General features: G+C 55.0%; 1 long non-coding RNA gene across 2 annotated transcripts; it reads right to left on the reverse strand.

The window, feature by feature from the left end:
* Positions 1-713: 713 nt before the first annotated feature.
* Positions 714-6,995, reverse strand: LOC141567869 (uncharacterized). Of its 2 annotated transcripts, none has more exons than XR_012490806.1 (4): positions 4,475-6,995; positions 3,642-3,847; positions 2,757-2,850; positions 714-1,057 (listed from the first exon to the last, which is right to left on the reverse strand). It is a non-coding gene; the product is annotated as an uncharacterized LOC141567869 (long non-coding RNA). The 2 variants fall into 2 exon arrangements; XR_012490805.1 differs by having other exon boundaries at positions 714-1,130.
* Between the last annotated feature and the right edge of the window lie 1,481 nt (positions 6,996-8,476).

Consider the following 8,476-nt stretch of genomic DNA (forward strand, 5'->3'; position numbering starts at 1 on the left):
GTAAGAGACGAAGCCCCAATATTAAATATTTTCATTGCCTCGGGATCGGGACCACTTCTGTAATTATAACACGAAAGGTGGCAACTATCCTGGAGATGCCTGGGTCTCTGAGATGCCTTGAAAATCCTTCTTTTCCTGGATCGGCAGTGTTTAAATTTTTCTAATGTGCATATTATAAAAATATTAAAATCACATGTTAAATGTTTCCCTTTATTATCAGCGTATTAGGTAATAAAATATAGTTTTTTTTAAAAAGGTTTTAGACAAAGATAACTAATGTTTATTAGTAAAATAACGACCTAAACATGAACAAAAAAACATGATACGCTTCTCCTACTAAGAAATAATTGCCCTTAACAAAAGATGTCCATCTTTCCAGTCCTTTCCCTCTCAGTGCAGGGGTGAGGCCAGGGGCATATGAGGGCTGTGCTCGTCTGTAACCTGAGGCCCCCACAGGTGGACACAGCATGGTCAATGTCGTCCCCCCCTCCATTCTCAGTGACCGTCACAGACTTTTGGATTTCTTGAGTTCATGGCTAGGTCACTGATACGCATGTCTTGTGGTCACTGATACGCCCACTTTCAGTAGCTGAGTTATGTGTTTGGGGCAGTGCCAGGCAATGGAAAACCACATCTTAACTTTGTATACACAGGTATTCAATGTCTTTGCTTGAATGTCCAGCCACACGTTTTTTTTAATTTTTTTTTTTTTCTTGAATGTCCCTGTATCCCTTGACCAGTAGCACCCACTCTAGAGCTGGCAGCCTTATCCAACCCACGGGCTAAGAACAAAGAACACTCCTCAGAACTTGAAGTTGATCTTAAAGTTACCTGCACTTGAGCCAGCTCAGCCACCTGAGCGTTTTGCTTCAAAATACTTCAGGATGCTTTCTGATGACATGGCTGAACTCTTATGGGGAAGAAGAATGGAGGAAACCCAAGGGGCACCGGCCAGGCCTGCCACACAGTGAGGTTAAGTCTTCCTGGGCTCGTTCAACAGAAAATCACGACAGTTACAGGTTTTCTTAAGGAAGGGCATAAGTCTCCAAGTCCAAACCTGCATAAGATGGGGTACAATCACCTTTCCACTGGGAAGCGACAACAGGTCCAGACAGATGCTTTGGGTCCCTCTGGAATGAACACATAGTAAGTGGGGTATCCGGCCACTTGATGAAACCAAATACCAGTTAAACCTCCCAAACTAGGGAATGGGTAACTTGTGACACTTAGGTACTTAGAAGGAAAACCTCATCTCAGCTCCCAAACAGCTTGGGGAGAGGGAAAATGCGTGGAACCATGGAAAGCCACCACTGGCAAGAATCCACAGGAAACATGACAGACGGCCCGAAATGTGGCTCTGATCACATGACTTCAGTGGTGCTCCACGACCACTGGAATTCCTACGACCGGCACATCAGGCCCCCGCCTGCTTCCCCATCGCCACCCCACACGTCCTCTGTCATCTGCTCAGTCAGCCTGAACCCCTGGCTCTTTGGGGATCTGAGTTCCCGGGACAGGGGCGGCCCTGCGATGCTCTTAGCCTCTCCTGGCCTGGCTGTCCCCACAGCATGGCCTTCTGCACATCTGAGCACATCTGAGCTCCACTGAACAGCGGCCTGAGCCGGCCACGTGCTCAGCCACTCTGTGCCTCAGTGGCCTCGGACGAGACGATGGTGAATAGACCCTGTGCCCTGAGCCGGTGTGTGACAGGCAGGTCTGTGTGCTCGTGGTCTCAACCACCTGGTGAAGCAGAATCCGTGCTCTACAGGGGAGGACGCTGGTGCACAAGCAGGCTTGTCGAGGTCTGACAGCAGGACAGGGCAGCGGATGGGAGACGCCCTGCTCCCTGGCTGACATGGGGACGGGAGGATGGGCGCTGTCCTGGGGTTTTGCTGACAAGTAAACCAAATAATCCACAGGTCAGCCCCAAACCTAAAACTAAGGTGACGGGTGAACGGGCCAAGTTCTGGGGTCCTGGAAGATACAAGAGCCCAGAATGTCAAGTTCCAATAGGGAGGCAAGAGGGGAAACGTCAGAACAGCTCCCCTTTCCTCTGGTGGCCAGAGCAGTGCTGAGCTGAGTGTGGGGGGCGGGGGACGATTGTGACTGTCACAGACCTAGGGCAGCAGTAGAGCTGATGAGACTGGAGGTGAAGCCCCTCGGATTTCACCGCCTCTTCTCTCAACAGATAGTAAGATGCCCACAGGGTGCCCTGCGAGGCCTGGCACGCAGGGCTCCAACCTCAGGGGACATGCTGGGGGTGGGTACAGACCTCCAAGCTTCACACACCTCTGACTAGAGCTGTGCAGACAGCACGTGCCAGGAGGCCCCGGCCTGGGAGTTCAGGGAACGCTTCTCCGAGGACCAGTCGTGTTGGCCAGGCTGGGACACACCCGTGGGGAAGAGCTGGCCAGGTGAACTGGCTGCGGACGGGTTCCCCTCGACCTTCGGTCACTGCTCCATATTCAAAGTCAAAGGTGGAGTCAGCCTCATGGACCTAACTAGTCTTCCACCTGCCCCTCGGCAAGAAAGGTCAGGACGCCTTGATGGTCAGCCCAAGGTCATCCCCCAAGGTGAAACCAGAAGGCCCAACAGCGTCCTTTACAATTTCCAGCCTTGTCTCTCCCTCTCAGGATAGCACAGCAGAGCGCAAGAGACCACAATGCTTTTGACACCTTTTCAGGAATCATTTCCGATTCGTTCTAACTTATCTTTAAAAGTGAGAAATGCACCCGTCTGGGTGCTAACGTTCTTACCAGCAGCACATGTGACACTTGTCTTAACTGTGTGGTAAAAATGCCGACAGCGCTGAGAACACGACTCCCCTGGAAGATGGACAAGCGGACAGACCTGTGAATCAGCAAATAGGCATGAGGTGCCTACGACATGTCAAGCCCTGAGCTGGGCGCCAAGACTTATTAAGCCAGTGCAAAAATGGAAAGGTTAAATGTTTGCCCCGTGTACTCGGAAAGGGCAAGTGCAGTTCCCTGGGGCTGGACAGGGTGGGGCCGGCCAAGGAGGGGGGCCTTGCTGCCCGACCCCCAGTGACCTCACCTTCCAGCCATCAATCCCTGCTCAGCACACCCTAGAGGCTCTCTCCTGGTCTAGGCCCTCTGGGGGGAGGTGGCACCCCCAGAATGAGGACATTTCTGTCCCGGGCCAGCAGCTGTCACCTGAGAAAGATGGAGATTACCCCACCAGGCGACAAGGCTTGTTGTATAGACACAGGCACAGCTCAGCTTCCCCCTGAGGTGCTTAACCCCGGGGAGAAATGTGGCTCATCGCCCTGGGCATCCGCCCTCCAGCCGGCCGCCTACCCAGATGGGGCTGAGCCTGGAAGGGCCTGGGGGACAAACCTCCTGGGTGTGCATATGGGAGGACTTGTGACAGACCCCATGGGGATGTCCCGGGCTACAGACCCTGGCCCCCTGCCCAGGTGTGGGCTAGAAGCAAAAGGCTACAGAAAATGAGCTGGGCCACAGTGGGGGTGTCCTGGCCAACGGGCCCCAGGTGCCAGCTGAGCCCTGAGGTCACCGCTGGCGTCCTTGCCAGCCGCCCCAGTCCTGGTGATCCCAGGAGACATAGCAACACAGAGATACTAATCCACAGTTTTTACACAGACTCACTTCACACTTACGTACCTCACATTGTACTCAAAGCTGGCGGGGTTGGTGGCTTTAGAGGCTTTCCTCTTGGTGCCCAGGGCCTTGAGGGACAGGGCCTCAGGGAGGGCCCAGATGTCCGGGCTCATTTCAGAGCTGCCACTCTCTCTATATCACAGCCTCTCTCTGGGCCTCGGTTTTCCCACCTGGTTAATGGGTTACACTAACTCCACACATCTCACCACCTGTTAAAGAGAGACCAGAAGAGTAGAAATGGGTCAGAGGTGGAGGCTGTCTGTCTGTGAATCTCACACGCATCTCGGGTGTCTGCCTGCCCAGGAGTGCGAGTTCATGCTTTAAAAAGTCTGTAATTGACTTGAAGGAAACCAGCCTAACTGTTTGGTCAGGAGTGTGGATGACATGGCTGGGGGCGGCTGGTGTCCTCTGTGTGTGTGACTTCTGTCTGGAGAGCTGTTCTCAGAGCCATGGGGATGTCTGCTGCCTCGAGTGCAGGGCCGGGAATCACTGGACTGAGTCCCTCGTGGGACAGACAAGGACACTGAGGCCCAGATGAGTGGTGACTTGCCCCAGGGCACAGCTGGTGCCAGAGCCAGCTCTGGGTTGCAAGCTTCCCTTGCCGGGACTCAGCCGCCCCAGCCGCTACCCTGAGGTGAAAGCAGGATTTAGGATTTGGACCTTTCTCCCGAATGGTTAAGGAGTGTTTCCTCCTTGCAGTGCTGCTGCTCTGCTCGGCCCAGGAGGAGGGGTTCAGGGCTCAGGGGTGTCCCCTACTGTGGACTCAGTGGGGAGGTCTTCCTGGGTACCTGTACCTGGGTACTGAGGAGAGGCTCCGAAGAGAGGCCAGTACTCACAGCCGGCTGCAGTGGCCTCAGCCTGGGGCAGGACGGCTCCCATCTTTGGGGGACAGGCAGAGGCACCGGGGAGGGTCTCCTTCAGTCAGTCCCGAGACCCGAACACCAGTCGCAGGCGGGGGAATAAGTGGTCCCCCCACGATGACAGTGGCATCTGTGCTGTGCGTCTCCTTCTTCCCAGTTGAGTCCCCAGCTGTCCCAACCTGAGGAAGACGCTCACACACGAGGTGGTTAATGAGTCCTCTAACAGAGAGGCCCTGGCCCAGGTCAGGAGAGGGGGAGGGGAGGTTTGGGGGGCTTCCCCTGCCACCTGGATTAGCACCCAAGGCAGTAGAAACTGCCATGGGGCAGGGGGCTCAGGGGCAGAGTTTCCCTGCAAGGCGGCCGTGGGGTGGGGGCACTGGCAAGGTCAGAGGCACCAGGTGTCAGCCCCATGTCGCAGAGCTTGCTTCTGTCTTTGGCGTCCGGTGGGCCCAGCTGCTCTGAGTCTCGGACTGGAGACCCTGGGCCCTCGGATCTACTGAGGCCAGGACCGGGCTCTGGCAGACCAGCCCTCTGGGCCTCCCTGCAGAGCCTGTTCCCCTGGGGCTCGCTGTCAGAGGCCGGTCGCAGCCCACAGCCTGCGGCTGGGGAGTGGCTGTCTCTCAGTTTCAGGGCTTTGTGCTTTTGATGGGATAAGCTCTGAGGTATTCTCGGGGGGCCACTGGAATAAGCTTGCCTGGCAGCTCAGCCAGGCCTTGGTTACAAGCAAGACATATTTATGGGGTATTAAAAATAGACTGCAAACAAATATGTCGTTCTCTTTCTCTCCCTGACACTTTGCCTCTGATCTGTCACCTCCTGGGTGCCCAGAGTCCCTTTGACTTGACTCCAGAGGTTCCCCAGCTCCCTGCCATAGGACACCTGCCGACCCCTATTCCGTGTTGTAGGTTCCTCCCTCCTCTGCCCTCAACAGTGAGCGCCCCTGGCAGGAAAGCTGACGAAGCACTTAACAGCCTGGGCAGCTTATGACACACTCGAGCTGAGAGGTGCTAAGTCTTCCCCAATCAGTCAAGGGCATCCGCCTGCAGCTTCTTCAGGAGGGAAGGTCTGTCTCAAGTTCTGACATTGGCCTTGATGGGTGAGGTGCTTAACCCCAGCGCCCGCAGCACTGAACCGGACACTTGGCCATCCCACCCACCAAGGAGTTACTTGTAAATATGTGATATGCTTTGTCGGCTCGAGCCTCTGCCTGAAGGATCCCATCTGGCAAGACACCCAGAGAGGAGTAATTCTGGGCAGAACCCACGACGGTGTGCTGTGGGGACAACCAGACGGAGAAGGAGAATGTCCTTTCCTCGGGGACCTCGTGGGGATTGTGTCTGAGTGTGGGGTGGAGAAGAGGGACGAGACACAGGCCACTCTTTGGCCAGCGTCCTTGCATCGTGTGATGTTGGAGTGGACGCAGAGGGAGGGGGGCGGGCAGGATGGAAGCATGTTAAGAGGAATTAGCCAGGAAGCTTTCTGACAGAGCAGGACCTTCAGCAAGCTTTACACAATGATGCTCAACAGAAGGAAAGAGACCTAGAGGCAGGGCAGAGTGAGTGACCTCAAAAGCAGGCTCACCGTCAGCAAAGGGGCCTTCCCGTGGGAGGACCAGAACAGCGTCCTCAGAGATGGACGGGGCTGGGATAAAAATACTTCCAGGAGAGTTTGCTCTCTAGGTCAGACCTATGAGCACGGTGAGGCAGAAGGGAAGGACTTCTGATCTTAAGACTGAGTTTCTTGGTACCCAGGTGTGCGTGCGTGTGTGTGCGTGCGCATAGATGTGTATGTGTGCATGCGTGTGCATAGGGGTGTGTGTGCGTGCATAGGCGTATGTGTGCATGTGTGTGCATGTGTGTGCGCGCGTGTATGTGCTGTGTGCGTGTGTACTTTGCGTGTGTGTGCGTGCGTGCGTGTGTGTGCCTGGTGATGGCTCACCCTTCCCTCACCTCTCCGATGCAATCTCCTCCCCTTCCTCTCTGCTCAGGGTTCTCCAAGCTCCCGACATGACGGCCTGGCCTCCAGGTAGTAAAAGGATATTTCCACCTGGGCCTGGCTGAGCCAAACGTCCAGGCCCCTCCCAAAAGCATCATCACCCCCCCTCACAAATGAGGGAACTGGTGTGCAATAAGTCTGAGACAAGGCTGCAGTCTCAGGCCTAGGAAATGTGACTATAATTGCAAATTATATCCAGTTCTCTGCGTCCTGGGATAGAGCCCCTGCCGACTCTTCTAGAAGATGATAAATGTCCACCACACCTACCAGGAAATAGTACCAGTGGCTGTTCACATCATTTGCACCATTTCCCCTTGATTTCTATTTCTACTTAGCTTGTGGTCGTGGCCCTTCTAGCCTAAGCTCATCTTACACTGATGTCAGAAAGTCCGCCAGGAAATGAAAACGTTTCTCTCTTTCCCTTCTTACACTGCCCACAATGTCAGAGCAGTTTTTTCATCCCCATAGTGTTTGTGAAGAAAGCTGAGGGTGGCACCCAGGAGGTCTGGGCACCCCCTCTGACCCCCTCCCTTACCTACTGCCCATCGCAGGAGCAACCCCACGTCTGACCCAGGACCCGTCACACAGTTGAAGATGCCCACTTTTGTGCCAGGCACAGCTGAATACTGTTGGGCTAGAGGATGAAGGGCAGAGGCTAGAGGGCGGGTGGAAACCATTTGGCTCATCTCAGTTCCCTGGAGTCCAAAAATTTCCATCTTATTACAAGGAGGGGGACCCCATTGAGGCACAGGGCAGAGTGGAGACGCACCCAATGTGGTCTGCTGGCCACCTCCAGGCTTCAGAGACGAACTACCAGCTTCCTGGAGGCCAACAGGGGCACCCAAATGCAGAGGGCTCCCCTCCCCCTTCTGGGACAGTGCGGCACGGGGCTCAAGACGTCCCCTGGAGCCCAGGGACCCACTATGAGAAAGAGCACCCTGGGGTGGGGGCTGACTCAGTCCCACCCTCCTCCGGCTCCCTTTCTGCCCTGCACCAGAGGGAGGTTTTGAAAATGCAAATAGGATCCTGTCGCCACCCCCAGCTTAAACAAATCTCCATAACCTTTAGCACAGATCTGTTTTCCAGGGTCTTCCAAAGCTTACCTGTGCCAACTCACCTGCACTGCTCTTCCCAGCCCCCACAGCTCCTGACTCTCTGCGGGCCCCTCCGAGCACACGTGGCTGTCTATAACTGGCCACGTGACATCTGTGGGGGCTGTGATGTGCTCACCTCTGTATTCCGCAGCCCACACATGTAGGTGCTCACAAGTGTTTGCTGAGTAGATGAAACACCTGCCTCTGACACTCAGAAACACACAGGGGGACACCCAAGTGTGTGCGTGTGAGCACACACACGTCCCCTCTGAGAGTACATGCAGGATTGGCTCTGTGCTCATGAGGACGCGTGACCCTTCCCAACCCCAATTTCATTCTCCTTCACTGGAACCCTCGATCAGCCCTGGCTTATTGGCAGCAACAAACTTGTTCTCTGACCTTAAGGAGAGAACAGATGGTTCCTCCATAGCAGACCAGGTAGCCTTATCACCTCTCTTTCTGGGCCTCACCTGCCTTCCACTCTCTTAAGCACATCTTAAGTATCCCCAGCACTTTCCTTCTACTCACCCAACCATCTGCCCAGCTGGCTGGGTCACTCCTTCTATCCCGAGAAAGCTCACCTCCTCCCAGAAGGCCTCCTGGGCTGCATAACTCCCAGGGTCCTCTCAGGGCAGATCCTGTGGGATCACACCCTCTTCTCTGTCTGGGTCTGTGACTAGCTCCCGAAATGTGTTGCCTGGTTGGTGCCACTTTGAGTTGTGATTCCCACGAGGGCGGTGGCTTTATATATCTGTGTGACTTATGGGTCCCCGGGGATCAGCTTAGCTGAAAAGCTAAGGCTTCGGAGGATGAGAACACCCCCGCTGAGAGGGGTCATCTAAATGAGGCAGCAGGGAACAAACGCAACGAAGCCAGTCTGGTTAGCAGC

The sequence above is a fragment of the Rhinolophus sinicus genome, linkage group LG12, assembly GCF_036562045.2.
Source record: "Rhinolophus sinicus isolate RSC01 linkage group LG12, ASM3656204v1, whole genome shotgun sequence".
Lineage (NCBI taxonomy): Eukaryota > Metazoa > Chordata > Mammalia > Chiroptera > Rhinolophidae > Rhinolophus > Rhinolophus sinicus.